General features: G+C 40.5%; 1 long non-coding RNA gene and 1 other non-coding gene across 2 annotated transcripts in view; one reads left to right on the plus strand and one right to left on the minus strand.

Moving 5' to 3' along the window:
* LOC135106468 (uncharacterized) overlaps positions 1–12,845 on the plus strand; it is a 54,167-nt gene extending 41,322 nt beyond the window's left edge. The window contains exons 3-4 of the long non-coding RNA XR_010271330.1: positions 12,081–12,213; positions 12,514–12,845. This is a non-coding gene — a long non-coding RNA (uncharacterized LOC135106468). The remainder of the gene's footprint in view (positions 1–12,080; positions 12,214–12,513) is intronic.
* A 165-nt stretch (positions 12,846–13,010) lies between these two features.
* On the minus strand, positions 13,011–13,083 carry Trnav-uac (transfer RNA valine (anticodon UAC)). Its single transcript has one exon. It is a non-coding gene; the product is annotated as a tRNA-Val (tRNA).
* Between the last annotated feature and the right edge of the window lie 6,778 nt (positions 13,084–19,861).

Raw genomic sequence — 19,861 nt, forward strand, 5'->3', positions numbered from 1 at the left:
ACATGACACTAGAAAAAGATCAAAATGGAAAACGCATTATTGAGAAAAGGATAATAATTTTTACAACTGTGTAAATATTATGCTCACCAGATGCTTCGGACTATGGCACTCGTGGATTCTAAAAACGTAAACGTACTACAAAGAATACATAACACTACAAAAATACATATACATATACATGAAGAAAACACACCCACACTGATATGTCACACTGTAAAAAAAAAAAGTAAAAGAAACCACATTCATATCACCTTCCTCCTTTCCTACTCCCACTCCTCATCGTTGCCATCACCATCATCATCACCACCACTATCATCATCATCATCATTCAATCCCTCTCTCATCTCTCTCTCACAACACGCATCGCGGTGGAAAATAACACCTACACACTTTCATTTTTTACCCTTCTCCCAGTCTCCCATCTCCCTCTCCTATCTCCCTTTCTTTTTTTCTTGCGTTCCCTCCCACGGGCGGCTCAGAGGACGCCGGGACAATACTTGGAGCTAAAATCATATATAAGGTTACAGTGCTACGGGGGATATTAAGTTACAGTCGGTAATCATCTCTCCATTCCGGGCCGGCTTACGAGGTGACACAGCGAGGCCAGGCGGTTTTGGAGCCTGTGACACCCGCTCCCTCGGCTCCCTCTCCCTCGCTCTCGCCCACTGCGGCATATTGTGACGGGATAACCTTGTCTTGCCCCATCATAGGCCGGGGATATATGGATATTTTTACCGGCTCAAACTTGGATGTTGTGTTTTTCTCCTCTTTCTTATTTTTTTTCATTCTTTTTTTCTTTTCCTTGTATTTTTTTTTTCGGGTGGTCTCTATCTACGTGTTTGTTTTCGTTGTGTTTTATTTCTGGTTGTTTTTCTTCCTGCCTTGATTTGTTAGGGTTTTGTTCCTCCCTCCCTCTCTCTCTCTCTCTCTCTCTCTCTCTCTCTCTCTCTCTCTCTCTCTCTCTCTCTCTCTCTCAATTTCCTTCCCTTCATATAGACTTTTCCTCACCCCTCTCCATTCCCTCAACTTCCTTTAATCCATATTTTTTCCTTCCTCTATCCCTCCTTCCTGATTCTCCCTTCTCTTATTCCTTTCCTCTGTGTACTGTGTCTTTTCTCCCTTTCTTTTGTTCTTGCCTGTATTCCCTCTTATTTTCCGTCTTTTCTTGGTGAGCTGCGGTGAGAAAGTAGGTAGTGGTGTTAGGGGAACGGAGAAAGGACGCTTTTCTTTCCGCTAATGAAGAAAGCAGGAGAGTTTCAGTGTATTTCTGGAGCGACAAGGGTAGATGTGTGCGGGGTGGCTGGGGAGCGTAGACCTAGAGATAATGGGATCAGTATTAATGTGACATACTCTAGCTATCATTAGTTAACTAGCTTGTCAATTTATTATCAGTGAATCTTATTTTTATTAGTATGCCGTAAGTAGTGACTGGTCTTTCACTTCTAGCAAGGAATCAAATCCTCTCAGATGTTTCCAAGTGTTGATACAGAAGGTAACTCAGAATGAGGCGTCGCATTGTGCCGCCGCCCTGACACTCCCTCCTGAAGAGTGTGAGGAAGGGAGCTTTGGGTTTGGCGCCGCAGTGTTTAGCCACGCTCGGACCTCCCCTGCCGCCACTTGTCACCCACGCCTGTGTTTTGACAGCATGATTATAGCTGCCGTGTTCTAATATGCTGATGGTCAGCATACTGCTCGGGAAACTGACATTTTTAATCTAACCCTTGATAGTTCCCGGTCATTGATCAATGGCTACTGAGCTTTGTTGTCGTGCTGGTGTAAAAGTTTTCCTATTAATAATGTCATTGGGTCTCCAAGAAATTACGTTTCTTCCTCAGCTCTCAGGGTTCCCCAATATTGCTAAGAGCTTACTTGATTTAGCTCCCTGAGTTACTAATGGGCGGCAGCTCACTGACGGGGCATTGGGTGAGGTGGATCAATTGTGCTGCACGATACTCTCACAGCCGCCGCTCCTGAGAAGATCGACGCCGCAGCGAGAAGACCAAAGTGTCCTATAGTGATGACACTCAAATGCCACGACGATCAGAAAGGGTGAAACTTGAACGCATAAAACTTTTCAAAGGCCACATCGATGACCTGTCGAGCTTTTGTGAATGTTATTTCGTAGGTGTAAAAGCCTTGTTAAATTATCACTATGATTACAAAAACCCGAAAAAACCCAAAGGTTTCAAAGGTTTCAGTGTCTCATCTCGGCTAACTGGCTCAGTTAGCCGAGATGAGACATTGAAACCTTTGAGACTGCGAACCCATGATGTATCAGTTTCGTTTTACAAACAGGAAAACTTAATACAGGCAAGTTAGTCCGTATACCCACATAATCAATGACAAATTCACCGCTGTAATGCTTCCTACAACACAAAGTCTAGCGGCAAGACCGTCACCCTCTAAACTCCCCATCCCCTCCCCAGCCCACAGGCTCACCCCACCTTCCATTACCCCCACCTCATCTCCCTTCCCCCCTCCCTTTCCTTATCCTCCCCCAACCCAGCCACGGGCCCTGTGTTCTCTGTAATCCTATTAACTTCACCGTAACTATCCTCGACCAATCCCATTAGAGCCCCAGGTTCACTGCTCTGGAAAATAAAATATGATTGGCTGGTATCCCTTGCCCTGTGCGTGCCCCCGGAATGTGATTGGTTAGAAGGGAAAGGAGAAATTAGCTTTTTACGCCGGTGGAAATTATTAGTGACAACAGCTACGTGGTTTTAATGTACTAGTGGAGGTGTGACGGCGGTGGAGTGTTTAGTTGTGGAGGGAATGTGCAGGTGATGTGGTTGTGTTCTGTGTGTGTGTTGGGTGTGTTGTGGAGTAAATGTGGGTATGCTGTAATGGCGGGGTGTTGGGGTTATGTTGTGTGTGTCGGATGTGTTATGTACTGTGTGAGGATGTGGTTGACGATATGGATGTGTTGTAGTAATGATGAAGATGTGTTGTGGTAGGAATGTGGCGACTAATTGAAAGGTTTGTATTGTTAGGGCTGCTGTGTTGGGGAGGAAATAAAAGTGTGGTGTGGTAGGAGTGTGGTGACTTGGTGTAAGTTTTGTGGTATTGTGGCTCCTATGTTATGTAGGAAATAAGGACGTGGTGTGGTAGGAGTGTGGTGACTTTGTGAATGCTTTGTGGTGTTGATGCTGTTGTGCTGTGGAGAAAAATGGAGATGTGATGTAGAGAAGAAATGAAAAATATGAAAGACACACAACTTTCCATTCTTTCCCTCACTAATGTTTTCCCCAATGAACTATAAACAAAAGGAAAAAAAAACAACAACAACAACGATAAAGATTTTAACCGTATTGTACTACTTTAAGAATTTGATTTCCCTTTTTCCACTAACACAACTTTTTTTTTATATATATTTTCTTTCCCTTCCCTTTTAACTGCGAAATCCTTTTAAAAATCGTCCGTGATGTTTTCCACTTCTTCTATTTCCCAATATATCCGAGTCCCCAGGTAATCCATTGTTTTTCGTTGTTTTCCCGCCACTTCTTCACATATTCTCACTGCCTCCACGTTTTTGTGCCCTTTCCTTTCCTAATTTCTGGCCCCTGCTCGCTTGCTCCGTTTTGGCTTCCCTTTTTTTTAACCTTCCCTTTTTCCTTGTTCTTTTTTTTTTTTTTTTATCGTCGAACCTTAATTCTTGGCCTTGTTTTTATTCTATTTTATTTTATGTTATTTCATTTATTATTTTTTTTGTGTGTGTGAGTTCTTGTGATTCTATAATTGTTTTTAGTGTTCGGTTATAGGAGTTTTGTTTTTATTTTTCCTTTTACTGATCCTTCCGCTTTGTTATTTTCTCCTTTATTCTGTTATTCTTTTTTTTGTATGAATTCTTGTAATTCCTTAATTGCTGGCTTTTGTTTTCATTCTGTTCCTTTGTACATTTTTCTGGCCTTTTTTTAAAACCTTTTTCTTTCCTTTTCTCATACATTTTTTATATTTTTTTAGCTTCGTTATTTTCACTTCCGTATTTCCTTACTTTTCATTTTAATTAACTTCTCGTAATTTAGTTGATTGCTGCCTTTTTTCTGTACATGTTCAGGATTATTTTTTTTTTTGCCTTTCAACATTTTAATTTTCTTTCCTTTCCTTGTTTATTCTTTGTTTTTTTTTTTCCCAGGTCATTTAATTATTTTCCTTCTTGCATGACGTTTATTTTTTCTCCTTCGATTTTCTTCATTCAATTCTTCTCTCTTTTATCTCTTCTGTTACTCCCTTTCGTCTCTGTTACGTTTCTTTGTTCTCTCTTACAGTTTTCTTTTTTTTATTATTTAATTTCTTTTTTAATTTTTCATTCTTTTAATTTCCGCAGTTGTGTTTGCCTCACTCCTTCATTTATTTTAAACCTTTCATTCTTCTCTCTTTATTTTCTCTTTTTTGTACATTTATTCATTATTAGTTTAATTTCTTAATTTTCTCTAAGCTTTCAAGCCTTTTTTCTTCCTTCCTAATCTTTTTTGCACAATTGTTTTTGTTTCGTTCCTTCAGTCCTTCTAACCTTTCAATTGTTTTTATTTTCTCTTGTTTTTCTTGCACGATTCCTCTTTTTTTCTTTAGTTTCATTCTTTCACTCCCTTTAAACGTGTCATTCTCTTTTTCCTCCACATCTTTCTTACACTTTTTCAGTTTCTTTCTTCCATTCCATTTTTCAGCTTTCAATTATCTTTTTTTTTTTTTTCATCCTTATCGTTCTTGGCCGATTTTTTGTTTGTTTCATTCTTTCATTCTCTTTAAGCTTTCCCTTCTTCTCTCTCTTTACTTCCCCGTTCCTTTCAGTCGCCCCCTCTCTGCTGCTGTCTTAACGGCGTGCCCAGGTTCAGAATGGTGCTTCCCATGTTGCGTACAATAAACAACACCACCTCGCTCTACACCTACTCGCTATCCCGCCTCCGCTTGGTAAAGGCTTGCATACCCCTGACTGCTTCCCTTGACCCCCCTGAAGAGGATGCTTGAGTCTTAGTATTCGTGTACTTGCTGCTTATGTTTCTATATATATATTTTTTTTCTCTTTCTTCGTCTTTGACATTATCCTTGTTGTGGTCGTCGTCGTTGTTGTCATCGTTGTTGTTTTGGTCGTCGTTTTCGTCGCCGTCGTGTTCTTCTTCCTATTCCTCCTCCTCCTCCTCCTCCTCCTCCTTGTCCTTGTTCTCGTCCTCTTCCTCCCTTTAGACATTTTTTTTTTTTTAGTAAATTCAGTGCATCTAAAGTCTTTGCAAAAAAAAAAGTTGTCTGCTTTTCAGAAATATTTTAGAGATAATACACAAATAATCTCAAAACTATAATGTATCATAGACAAAATTCGGTTTTTTGGTTAGTTTTAAATTAGGGTTAATGTTCATGTACTTTCTTTTCTAATAGATAACAAGACAATGGATGGGGAGAGGCCTCATCATTTATCTATCCTATTATCATTCATGTACAAGAATTATGTAAAACGTTATGGGATATCAAATATAAAACAATGATGAAATAAGAGTCAATGTACCACGTTGCTGCTATGCTCATTTGATCTGTCCCCCTTCATCCTCCTCCTTCCCCTCTTCCTTCTCCTCGTCCTCCTTGTCCTCCTCGCTTGTTTTATATTCATGGTTCGTCGCCTAGCCGCCCTCCCTTCCTCCTCGGCGCTAGATTCACTCACAATTTAATTTCCACGATATTTCCATCCTTGGCGTGGACTCAGAAGCAGCAGTAACTATGGGGAAACTACACCCTTGCTTCCTTAATTGCCCTGTAGGTGTGTGTGTGTGTGTGTGTGTGTGTAGGCACTGTTTATCCGCTCATTTATCTGTGTGAGAGTGACTTCTCAGCACATAGGATACTTTGACGCAATGCATACTAATACCAACAGATTCCTCAACCTGAGAGAGAGAGAGAGAGAGAGAGAGAGAGAGAGAGAGAGAGAGAGAGAGAGAGAGAGAGAGAGAGAGAGAGAGAGAGAGGAAGGGGAGGGAATAAATTGAAAAAATGGGAAGCTATCGAGACAATGCTGGTGCGAGGCAGTAGGGACGGTGGTGGCGGCAGTGGTGATGGCGGCGGCTGGTGTGACACCCCGCGGCCCCCACAAACACTGGCATTAGTGGCGGGTTATGGGAGTTCCGGAGGGCGGCGGGTTATAACAGGCGAGTGGTGCTCTTCTGGTGGCGGCGAACGAGCCTCCATAATCCCTTAGAAGCGTCATCCGCCCTTGGCTTCACCACCACCACCACCAAAACCACCAAACACCATCACGGCCACTTCACATTTGCTAGAAACTTTCCACTCAGTCACCATCGTCACTATCATCATTAGTATTAGTGGAAAGGATAATGAAGGTTATTTTGCAGTGTTTTTTTTTTTTTTTTTTTTAATTGTGCTTGTCTTTGGGTGTTGGGATACAAGGGTTCAGTTTGGCTCGTAATCGTCACAAATACAGATTATGTTCATGTGGTCTGCGTTTTCAAGATAATAGAGTAAGTAAAAGCCCTGTTGTGAAAATTGAATTTCTCTCTCTCTCTCTCTCTCCCTCTCTCTCTCTCTCTCTCTCTCTCTCTCTCTCTCTCTCTCTCTCTCTCTCTCTCTCTCTCTCTCTCTCTCTCTCTGTTTTGGTCAAGTTTAAGTGTTTACATGACCTTTGGTATTTCATCGCTATTTCTGGTGTTGATACCACGCACATCTTTAATAAATAACGAAGTCTTCGGATTTTGACGTCAACTTCTCACTTTTTATGATACTTACTCCTTTAATTCATCTCTGTCATTAACACATCTTCTGTAAGTACTGGTGCTCTTCCTATGTGTAACCCTCCCATCCTAAGGGACACACACACACACACACACACACACACTCACACACACACACACACACACACACACACACACACACACACAGTCTCTCTCCTAAGAACCACCATTCTGTCGATGTATGTCCGTCACGTCTAACATTAAATAAATGACACCTGCTTTTTGACCTTGACTAAAAAAACACTGGACATTCTCACATCTTAGCGTCTGAAAAGCAGAAAGAAGCAGAAACAGGTGAAACAAAAGGTAGATGCATGAGTAATAGATACAGTGCTAGATAACTGATTCAGTGTAGTGACGTGGAAGATGTGTGGAGAAGTAATGAGTCTTGTACTGAGGAGAGGAAAGGCAAGTGTGGTGGATGAGAAGGAGAGGAACAAGGAGGAGAAATATGGCTCACTTTACCATGTCTAAAAATGTAAAGAATTTCAATATCGAAAGATGCATTACGGGACCTGCTTGAGGAAGGAGACATTTTGAAGACGGTGTGGAGGAGAGAGAGGGAAAGGATCGAGGGAGAGAGGGAGAGGTGGAGAGAGGAAAGGAGGGAAAGTACCATGAAGATAAGATGACGGATAAGGCAAAAAAAAAAAAAAAAAAAAGTCGGGGGAATTCGTAAAAGGTGAGGATGAAAGACAAACTATCAGAAATGTTATTAGAGGAGAAAGTAGAACATTTTTTTTGGTACAGATAAGGAGATGATATAAAAGTACATAAATAACATGACGTAGATTGAACGAAATAACTGTAAACTTATGGTGGGAGAGAAAGGTAAAGTTCGTTGTGTAGAGTCTTCGTAATAAATCCATTTTTTTTTTTAGTGTTGGTAGTGATACAGTAAGGAAACAGAAGTAGAAAACATGACAAGTAGAACAAAATAACTATAAACTTACTGCCACAGAGACACATGCATAAAATTTGTAAGAAAAAATAAACGGTAGAAGTTTGTTTTTTTTATCTGTATAGGTAAAGATAAGGAAATGAGGCAAGAGTAGATAACGTGACAGAGACAGAACGAAATAACTACAGCCATACGATGACAGAGATAGATGGCACTTCGCTCAGTAGAGTCTTTGTCGCAGTAAGTGATGCCATCTTTCTCGGCAGCACATCTCGTCCCTTCCCTTCCCTCACATGATTACCTCTTCCTCCGGCACATCCATTTGCGATCTTCCTCATCCTCATTCACTCGATTTGGCAGTGTCGCTTTCCCGTCATCATCTGCTCCTCTTCGCTTCCCTTTTACTCCCTCATTCTCTCTCCTCCTACTCTATTCTTTTCCCCCGAGAGTGTCGCTCTTCTCCCCTCGCCTTCTTTTCTGCTTCCTCACAATTCTTCATCCTTTTGTCTCGTACTTTTCTTTTCCTCGCCTTTTCAAAGTGTCATCTTTCTCCTCGTCAAGTTAGTCTTTCCCTGTTCACTTTCACGCTTCTCTCATGCATACTCTTCTATGTATTCTACCCTTTTTATCTCTTCGTGTTTTTTGACATCAAGACAGGTGTGGTAAGATAGATTTACGTAAAATCGAAGAACGAAAAACCACGAGGTAAAACAAGAAATAAAGAATATAACCACAAAAGTATTAAAAAAATGCAAGGATTCTGGTTATTTAGTTGCCTTTGTTGACTCAATGTAGATATTTGGAAAATTATTAGACATATTTATGGATGAGGATGATATGTGGAGAAAGGTAGGCATGTTTTACACTGGAACTCCCCGTGTAGGCCTAATAGAGTCTTGCAGCTTCCCTCGTTTCTTGTTTTTATCTTTTTGAAATCAGTCATGAGGAAGTCAAGTTGTGTATGAAAGAATAAAATAAAAGAAGACAGAGTTTACAGCTAAAGTGAATGAAGAACTGAGCTTTATTAGGGAGGATGGAACAGAGCTGAGAGTAATTCTAAGGTTCTGTGCAGTGGGAATAAGAGTGGAAGTAATAAATCAATCCTTGGGAATATTTGATCGATAGTCTAAGATTAACCTGCATTATCATGTGTTGTGAAAAGAGGTAGTTAATAAAAATAAGTGAATATGCAGAGAGAGTCAAAGTACGAGTACACGAGTGAGCGTGGTTTGAAAACAATGAATTTGTTAAGAAAACATGATTATAAAGATTTTTAGTAAGCAAGCCAGAGGTTACAAGTTAGAGACAAACACATTAGCTTTAGAATTAGAAGAGTACGCAGTCTTGCCGCCTTGTTTGAGGAGAGTGGGAACAAATGAGGTGAAAGAATTATTGGATATATTTTTGCAGGATGTAGCAAATCATGAGAGGAATTAGAGTTCGTGTGGCTTTGACATTTCTTATTAATGAAAGAAATTTTGGCGAGTCGTAGAATATATTTGGCACGATTCCGCACGGAGATATATAAAGGACATAAGTTTCTGGGGATGGAAAATTGTGATAGTTCATGTGAGGCGGTGTCTTTGAACCTGAGGACAAGGAAAGTCTAACCAGGGATTTCCACCTTTGGGATCAGAGAGGAAAGGGAGCGTGAACTGTACGCCTCCACGCCAGCCACAAACAGTCACATGTATTGCAGAGGGAGCGAACAAATGAGTCTGTGGCACGAAATCAGTTGTGGTTTCGTAGAAAATGAGAAGGAATATTACAGATTTAGGTTCAGTCACGTAAAGGAGGCATAGTGCTCGATGTGCCTCTGCCTTTGTTGTTTGGGTGAGACAGGAGACAATACAGAAATAATGTTTTGATCGAATAAACTTTAGAAAAAAAAACGAGTTGCGAGTCTGAGATTAGAAAATGGCTTAGCATAATGGGCGATATTGTATAGAATGGATCAGAGAGAATACAAGAATAATTATCTGAATAAGAAATACAACAAAAAGTTTGAGATTGAAAGTTTAGTTATAATATTGCATTCGGTACAATTAAGTATTTTCAAGGTTTTCAATTTAGCAAATCTGGTTTGTGAAAATGTTGGTTTACTTACATTGCTGTTTGAAAATAGAAATACGTAAGTTTATCCTCGACTGTCCAGCAAAGTACAGAAGGTTTCAAATATAGTAAATTAAGCATCAGAGTGTGCTTCAAAGAGGAGGTTGATTTTTTTCCTACTGTTCTGAGAGTAGAAAGGTCAAATAGAAAATGGAACAGGTCAGGGAGGGGTTTTCAGTATCACCTCTTTCCTCATAAACCTCACGCCCCTGTATTTGGCATCCATATAGCGAGCTGCCCCCTTCTTTGTCCCCTTTTTGTCTCCTCACGTTTCCCACTTGCATATTCCTTTCCATTCTTCCCCTTCCCCCTCCTCTTCATTATTCCTGTTTCTCTTGCCTCCGTTTCTATTCTTAGTCGATGTCTCCTCTTACGTATTTTTCTGTCTTCTCTCTCTCTCTCTCTCTCTCTCTCTCTCTCTCTCTCTCTCTCTCTCTCTCTCTCTCTCTCTCTCTCTCTCTCTCTCTCTCTCTCTCTCTCTCTCTTTCGTCTCACTAATAGCTATCCTTCCTGTGCCTTCTCCCCATTCCTTCTTTCTCCCTTTCCACCACCACCACCACCACCACCGCCTAGGCACATCCTTTATTATCGCCAGTTCGATGCTCAGCCTGATTTAGTGCCTCGCCCAGTATTGACACTATCCAACCCACAAGTGTGTCTCCGCCAGCTGATTTATGGCCCCACATCCTTCTTGCCTTTCCGTGACCTGATCTGGCCTCTCACGACCTGACCTGATCTGACCTCTCCGTGACCTTCCTGCAGTAGTAGTAGTTGGGCTATTACTCGAGGTTCTTGGGCTTGTATATGTGTGTGCGTGTGTGTGTGTGTGTGTGTGTGTGTGTGTGTGTGTGTGTGTGTGTGTGTGTGTGTGTGTGACGTAGGAGAGGAGCACTAGTGACGTCACGATCAGTTTCCCGCCATTGGTTCAGGATTCATTCCGTCTCTGTCATTGGCTGCAATTCCGCGCCCGGTCCCCTGTCATTGGTTGGGAATCCAGGAAATCCTCCCTCATTGGTCGGAATGTTGCCTCGGGTCAATCTATGTCATTGAAAGTAATCAGTATTTATCTTCAGCTGTTGACTAAAAGGCTCGTGAACAGTTGTCTGGGGGCCATTTTTTCCACTAAAGGAGAATATATGGATGAAGTTTGTTTTTCAATAAAGAGGAGGCCAGCCAGGCGGAGAGTGAATGGGTGAAGGGGGTGAAGGTATGGAGGGGCGAAGGGATAAAACAGTGAAGCAATGGAGGGATGAAGGATTGAAGGAATGAAAGAATGAAGATATAAAGGGTGAAGGGATGGAGTGGAGGAATGAAGGAGTAAATGGGTGAAGAGATCAAGGAAGAAAAGGGTGAAGGAATGAAGGAGTAAAGGGATGAAGGAATGAAAGAATGAAAGAGTGAAAGGATGAAAAGATGAAGGAGTGAAAGGATGAAGGGATGCATTGGTAAAGAGGTGAAGCGGTTAACGGGTGAAGGGATGAAGGAATAAAAGCATAAAGGAGTGAAGGGGTGAATGAATGAAGGGGTGAAGTGGTAAAGGGATGAAGGGATAGTCGGTCGTGGCCTATCGTGGGTGAAGTCCAATAGAAAGGATGGATGTAGTGGAGAGCAGGGGCCTTAACTCCCAAGCTCACTGCTACCACTGGCTGTACCCACGCCCTGCATACCGCCACCATTAGTCCCTCGTGCCGTGAAACACATACCGTCTCCTTCAAGTAGAGCTTTTGTATCTTGAACAGGACTTTCATAGGACAAAAAGTAGTGGGCTTAAGCTTGATAGATTAAAAAGAGGGAAATAGGAAGAAATTGCTTTGGTTCAAGTTCAATAGTTAGATTGAAATAAAAAAAAAATGAAAAAAAACTGGATCTCAGAAGAGTGGAAGATGACTAACAGAAGTAATTAGGTTATTAATGTCTAGTCAATAGGGAGCCTTGGAATATTAGACAAGATTATGAATGACGATAATATTTCTTTTTCCACTAACAGACATTTGATTATTAACTCTTCTTACGATTATACTTTTGTTTTTCTTGAGGCTTGTGGAAATCTGGGGTGAGGTACTGTGCGGTGCTAGGACGTGGCATAAACTAGGGTGAATTAATAAATTAGGCTCAGCACGGCTCCTCGCTCATCGTGTATTATGAGAGTGCGTCTGAGATGTGCTGGGGTGTTAGGTAGGGCAGGATACGAAGAAAACCAAAGAAAATAATGTGTCTTTCTTGCACACTCCCCCCCCTTTTTTTTTTTTTTATCCCTTGTATGCATTTCCGTGTGCATATCTGGGTTTAAGTCCAGTCAGTCTGGTGAGCTGTGTAAATATGTTTGTTCGCAGAAAACATGAGTGGAATATTTGAACTTCCGCCGGGTTAGTGTTCCTGCTTTCCTTCTTGGCTTAGAGGGAAGAGTTTGCTGCTTTATAGTGGGGCTAGAAGGACGAGGTGGGTGATGGAGCCAGGAAGTTCAAGGTTTGTAAGTTGAGCCTTTCCTTGTTTGAAGAAGTTATGCATTCAGGCCGTTAATACTTGGGACTTTATTTATTGATCTATTTATTATTATTATTGTTATTATTATTATTATTATTATTATTATTATTATTATTATTATTATTATTATTATTATTATTATTTATTATTATTATTGTTATTGCTATTATTATCGTTCTTGCTGTTGTTGTTGTTGTTGTTGTTGTTGTTGTTGTTGTTGTTGTTACTATTTAATTAATTAATTAATTATTTTTATTTTTTTTTTTTATTTTTTTTTTTTAGAAACCATCTGAAACCGGCGTCGTCTTAATTTTAGTCATCTCGTACTTCTGCTCTGTTGTGCTGTGCTGTGGCCTACTCTTCATGATTTCAAAATTTGTATTGTAAAGGTCTTTTTTAAAAAGGGCATTTTTTTTTTTCAGGTTCGGACCTTGAAAAAAAAAAAAATTAAATAACAAAAATTCTATCTGATAATAGAGATATGTACCTTACTTGAAGGAGACACATTCTGTGTTATGTAAATATTCTTTTGTGTTCATAGGAATAGTGAGTGAACAATTATATTTAACTCTAACCATATTTCACTTTTACATAAAAATTTAGAACGTGAAAAGCCACACTTCATTTATTGATTGATGTAATCATTTCATATAAGTATCTTCTATTTTCATGAAAAGCTGTAGTAATAGGAACTGTACGCGTTAAAAATAAAGATGTGTCTAACCATGTAACACTAATTATGAAAGCAAAATGTAATAAAAAAGAATTGCTACATAGTTTGCTTCCACCAGGGCTCGAACCTGGGACCTTCTGCGTGTAAAGCAGACGTGATAACCACTACACCACGGAAGCATGTATGAGATTTGTGAATCCATATAATATTCCTGCGCTCTCTCTCTCTCTCTCTCTCTCTCTCTCTCTCTCTCTCTCTCTCTCTCTCTCTCTCTCCTAAAATCATGGGAAAATACATTAGTAACCTTTTCTTCCTGTGAAGCGAAGAAAAACGTCGTGGAAAGCATAACAATATTATGCATTTCGGTAAGAGAAAATGTTGGAAAAAAAAATATTCGCGTCACTGGTTTTAATATATTGGGTCATGTAATACTTTTTACCTACGAAAGTGAATATAACATAATGACATTACGAATTTCATTCAAATAAAAAGATAAAAAAACAGTGACGTTCCAGTGCTCTTTGCTGCTTGAGGTCATGTCATCACTAGGGTGAGGAGGAGAGAGAGGGACGTACCACGCGCCACGTCATCAGCCACGCGCGGCTCAGCCATGCACGCCGCCGGAAGAGGTGAGGGAAGGGAGGCTAAGTGTTTTATCATCCTTTCATCGCAGCGGGAAACTAATCAAGTATTCTTTTCTCCTTTCATCTCAGTGGGAAGTATTCTCTCTTCTTTCCATCTCAGTAGGAAGCTTCTGTTTGAAGGAGCGATGAAAATATGTTAATTTTACATTGTATAAAGAGCATATTAATTGGGGCTATTGGAAATTACTAGTGTTTATCACTTCTTTTCCTTTCATCTCAATGTAAATTTTCTGTTTCAAGCAACGGTGCAAATATGTGTTCACTTTGTTGTGTGCAGATTATATTAATAAGGGGTATTGAAAACTGGTGGTGTTTATCATTGTCATCACGCTCGTTACCTGAAAGTCGCGCGTACCTGTGTCTATTTATCACCGCCATTAAGTCACCTAAAGCTGTGTACACCAGCAGCGTGACGAGTATTGTTTGTACGCTGTGTATTGTTCAAACGACCGCCTCATGTAAATTAAATGTGTGCATTGTGACGGAGGTTGGGCTGTGTCGCCCACGCCTTGCTTGTGACGGAGCGAAAAATATCACGCGGTGAACTGTTATGCACGGTACTGTGTTTCGGTGTATTCATTTATCACAATTCATTTACATAATGACTCATGGAATGAATGTGTGCTGTGCTGAAGAGTGTGCCGTGATGAATGTCCTTCCCTCAGCGGGAACCAAAGGGATCGAGTTACCTGTGAACAAAGACGACGAGAGAAGAGCAAAGAAAATGTAGAAGTTAATGTAAATGTTAGGAAATAGGGCAAGGTCAGTCGTTCGTCTCGTTAAAAAAAAAAAAAAGTTAATGAGTATGATGAAGTCAAGAAATCCTTTCTGAATGCTCTTTTCTCAACAACAACAACAACAACAACAGCAACAACAACAAAAGAAGAAAAAGAAGGACAACAACAACAACAACAACAACAACAACAACAACAGCACCAGCAGCAACAATAACAACAACAAAAAAGAACAACAACAACAACAACAAAACAAAAACAAACAACAACAACAACAAAACAAAAACAACAACAACAACAACAACAACAACAACAACAACAACAACAACAACAACAACCACTGCAACAACAACCACTACAACACTACTACTACATTTCTACTACTACAACACGATTACTACTACTACAACACGATTACTACTACTACAACAACAACTACTACTACTACTACTACTACTACTACTACTACTACTACTACTACTACTACTACTACTACTACTACTACTACTACCAATACTACTACTACTACTACTACTACTACTACTACTACTACTACTACTACTACTACTACTAATAATAATAATAATAATAATAATAATAATAACAATAACAATACTAGTAGTATTAGTAGTAGTAGTAATAATAATAACAGTGACGATTTGCACAGATGAATATGGAAATGTGTAGAAATGTCATCACCCAAGCTGATTTGCTGCATTTGTACATACACCAGTTTAACAATTGCAATCTGAGGTTAATCCTTGTGCGTGTGTGTCAGCAGCAAATCTTTGTGTTGTTGCTGTTGCTGGTGCTGGTGCTGCTGTTAATAGCAGTGATAGTAGTAGCAGCAGTAATAGTTGGAACACCTTTAGTTGTAGAATACCATCAGTAGTATTTACAGTAGGAATAACAACAACCCTAGCAGAAGTCAAAATAAAATAAAAAAATACCAACAGCAGTGGCTATAATGTCCTTTCTAAGCACATGTAAACAGCAAGAGAGTTTCATGATAGTAGTACCATTGTGACAGAGATTATGATGTTCTAGCAAGAGTCACTCACTCCCCTTTTACTGCCACGCTAGACGCTCTATCACCTAGCTGCGTCCCCTCACCCGCGTTACGTTCCTTCGTGTACTCAGTAGTGGGGCGGTAGAGTCCTTGATACGAGTAAGTACCAGAATACACACCACACTCAAACTTCCTGATAATAGAAGCATTCAGGGTACAAAGACACGCAGGCAGGAAACAGGGAAAAGAAAAGAAAAATATAAATGCTTTTCGTCATGTGCTTGTCAGTTCCCACTCCTTTTCGCTTCCCTCTCTCTCATTCCTCTCCCTCGCTTCCCTCTCTCTCATTCCTCTCCCCATCTCTCTCTCTCTCTTATTCCTCTTACTCTCTCCCCCGCACCGCTCCTCTCGCACGCTCCCGACCCGACCCTCGAGAATCGGACTCTGTGGGGATCCTCCTTTTATAGGTTTGGCTCCTGTGGGTTCTTGGGTTTATAGATTCGGCCCCTTGTGGCTCGGTACCTTTTACAGTCCCGGCCGCTTGGGGGGATTCGCTCGCTTATCGTTTCGGCCCCCGGTCAGTTCGTCACTTTATCGTTTCACATCCTGTCCAACTTGACTTTTATGTTTTTTGATACTGTGCGCCCGCCTCACCCTATCCCTCCTCCCTCCTTCCCCTCCTTCTCTTCTCCTCCGCTTCTTCACTCTATCAAGTCCTGGAAATACGAATACTTCCCACATTGCAGTCTTTCTGGTACTTTTTCATCTCTTGTTTTATTTTCTTTTTCAGGGTCATATTTTTTTTGTTGTCCTCTTTACTGTTCTCGTCATCGTTAATTGTACTACTTGTCTTCTTTGTCTTTGTTTTTTATTTTTGTTGTCTTTCGTTGTAGACTTTGTCGTGATTTCTTTGTCCTCGTCGTCATTGTCGTCATTGTCGTTGTCGTCGTCGTCGTGTCTTCGTCATCAGTGTCCTCCTTGGCATTCTCCTTCCAAACCATCACCACATTCACCATCACCACCATCACCATCACCACCACTCTTCTTACTACACGTATCATCATGAACATATTTCACATAACTTTCGTGGAATCAGGAATCCACATCGTACCTGCGGAACACGTATTACCTTTGTAGCATTAACTGACAACATCAGTCACTCGGCGCCGCCTCGCATTCCGGCCATTCCAGAGCCAACGCTATCCCGCCCATCCCCAGCACACAGCACGAGTAGCAACACAACACAACACAACACAACGCGCAGTGCATTGCAACACACACTACAGTAGACTAGCATGACTACCGGTATTTTTCGGACCCCACAGTATAATCCGGCAGTAAACGCTGGACAAACGCCAAAATAACCTATCGCTGACGTTCCCCTAAGCGCCTCGTAAGCCCATTATGGCTTTTAAATGTTTCAGATGAACACATTTTTTATCGGATAGAAGCATGAATCCCCGCCCACCCTTCACCCCGCATCCCACTCACCCTACTCCATCACCCCGCCCCCCGACCCTCCCCCCCTCACCCCGCCGCCCGTGTTTGTGCACTGAGCAGTCACACACACACCCTGCAATGTTTGTTTCTTTACCTATCTACCTGCATCTTTTTTGTCTCTGTGTCTGGTTGTCTTTGTCGTCCTAATTTCTCTCTCTCTCTCTCTCTCTCTCTCTCTCTCTCTCTCTCTCTCTCTCTCTCTCTCTCCAGGTGCAATACTTTCGCGACGAAATGGAGAAAAGAGGCTTTGCTGAAGTTTATTTCAAGAATCTTGACTGTTCTGAGAAACGAGGAATCTGTAGGCACACACACACACACACACACACACATTCTCTCTCTCTCTCTCTCTCTCTCTCTCTCTCTCTCTCTCTCTCTCTCTCTCTCTCTCTCTCTCTCTCTCTCTCTCTCTCTTTCTCCCTCAGTATTGCTAAATTTATTATCTCGACTGAATTTTGCTTACCTTGAACCTTTCTCCCTGTGTTTTACTGTCCAGGTGTGCTGCTGCTGCTGCTGCTGCTGCTGCTGCTGCTGGTAGTCTGCTTATGTGGGCGAGGAGGACGCTCGGTGCTAAGAATAACAATGACTCTTGAGAGAATATACTTGTACTTGGGTACTTTTTAAAACTTTCTTTTTCTCGTTTTGTATTTGACTTTTAAGGAATATAATTATGCCTCGTATAATTATGTACCTCATATTCTTGCTGCTGTTGTTGCTAATATTTTGTCTATTTTGTTTATTTATTTACTTTTTTTTGTAATAGTGACTCTAATCAAGGGCAATAAAGGAAAAGACCCAGTGGAAGTCTTCTAAAGTGTGGAAGTCCTCTAAGTGTAGTGTGTGAAAAGTATTATCCAAAAATTTGAGGTGTGCATTTATCGTTACCATTGCTATTATTTTGATGCTGGTGATGACTGTAATGATGCATGATTCTTCAGGTACCTTTATCGTTAAGCACATAAGCTCAATCACAAAATTTTTTTAATCCTTTCACTACCATTTGACAAATATTTTCCTTAATTACTAGCAATTCTGAGACATTTTTTTCTTATTCTACTGTCACGTCCAAAGACTGTACTGCCTAAAATTGCAAAATCCATTCTTTTTATCTGTTTTTTCCTTGTAGATACTTATAAAAAAAACATACATTACTTTTACAGCCGTGAATCCTTGCATATCACAGTCAAGGGCTTAAATTCGCCAGCGTGTTAAAGAGACAGTCAATTCCCGTCGTCCTGGTAGCCTTGGATGTTAATTCCATAAAAAGTACACGCTGATCTTACCTGGGAACACTTCCCGCAGGACTCAGTAGTTGTGTTGCTTTTCCAGTGATGATGATAACGATGGCTGAACAGGGAACATGAAGCAGAATACATTGACGCTGGTACTATATTCTGAGATTGTTCGTGTTTATACGTATGTATGTATGTATGTATGTATGTATGATGAATTATATATTGAGTGTGTGTGTGTGTGTGTGTGTGTATGTAGAGAAAGGGAAAAAGAGAGAGCGAGAGAGAGAGAGACAGAACACGTGAGCCTTTAAAACATCCTAATTTTTGTGCGCCTCGTCTTTTGAGCCTGTGATTCACGCATGCAGTGTTGGCGATATAAATGTGACGCAGCCAGGATTGCTTGTTTTAACCCCACACTTTTTTTTTTCTTTTTTTTTTCACTGAGAACGTTAATTTTGCTCAGCCTGGAAGAGAGACTGATGTTTTCTCTTTAGTATCTGTCTCGTGCTTTGAAGGGGAGACTGACCTTAATTAAACACACACACACACACACACACACACACACAACACATATAGGCAAAACACATCTTGATTAGTTTATCCCTTGTATAATCTTTTGCCAGTGTTTATTTATTTAGGTTTCAGTTGCGTTTTCACGTGGAGATGTACGCAAGTGTTTTTTTTTTTTTTTTTTTGTGAATACTCGTAAATGTTTTTTGTTGAAATACTGTTTTTTTCTGATGAAACTATTGGGTATAGTTTCGTTTTCTTTGTAAGTGATTAAGATATAGTGATACAGTGGAGTGTGTGTGTGTGTTTGTGTTTGTGAGAGAGAGAGAGAGAGAGAGAGAGAGAGAGAGAGAGAGAGAGAGAGAGAGAGAGAGAGAGAGAGAGAGAGAGAGAGAGAGAGAGAATTGGAGTGCATCTGTCACTATACCCTTGTAATCCGAGTAGTTAAGCTCAGCACGTGCCTGCCTCGCTCAGGGAGTGATGGAGGGAGATGGAGGCGTATGAATAATTGTGTCGTGTTGCTGGCTGCACGACAACCGACACAGGAGCGCGTTGGCTGCCTCCTCATGTATCCTCTTGAAAAGCATTGTAAACAAATTTGTGGGTGAGAATGATAGGTAGAAATAGATAGGCATGTTTTATAGAGGAACTGCCACGTGTAGGCCTGAAGGCTTCTTGCAGTTTCCCATGTTTTTTTCTGTTCTCATTCGCTCCAAGGATCGTATTTTGAAATGATTTGGAGTCTCATATGAGTGATTTTCAAAGGCCAGAGTAATTATTAGTAGAGTTTTCATGAGTGTTTTTCTTCTCTGACTAATCAATAGAACAATGAAAATATTCTTGAGAATCCAAATGTCTTCCACTAGAACTGTTTAGAGCCACTGACGTATCATTCGTAACCACAGATAACCTTACGTAGATGTTGAGACAAAGATTTAAGCATTCTTAGAGTTCATTCTTTTGTCAGTGTGGTAAAAATGTTTAGATAAGAAGATTATATTTTGGTATTAGAGAGTTTATATGTAGAAATAGAGCAACTAACCAGTGCACTTTATTTTCTTGTCACATTTTGTTTTTAGAATACATAAAATGTTACAAGGATCAGGTTTAGTGCGCTTTTTTAATGATTCACACGAGAGGAAATAAAAAAAAAGAAAGAGAAAAAATGAGAAACTTGTTGGAGGAGGAACAGGTAAAGAAAATAAGATATTTTCGTAGTTAGAAAAGCTTTTGTGGAGAAAAACAAGGTGAGAGGCCCGTGGGTGGAATAATAGGATGAATCAGGGAATGCCAATAAGATGAAAACCTAATATGCAAAAACAAAGCAC

This window comes from Scylla paramamosain, chromosome 2 (genome assembly GCF_035594125.1).
Source record: "Scylla paramamosain isolate STU-SP2022 chromosome 2, ASM3559412v1, whole genome shotgun sequence".
NCBI classification, from domain to species: Eukaryota; Metazoa; Arthropoda; class Malacostraca; order Decapoda; family Portunidae; genus Scylla; species Scylla paramamosain.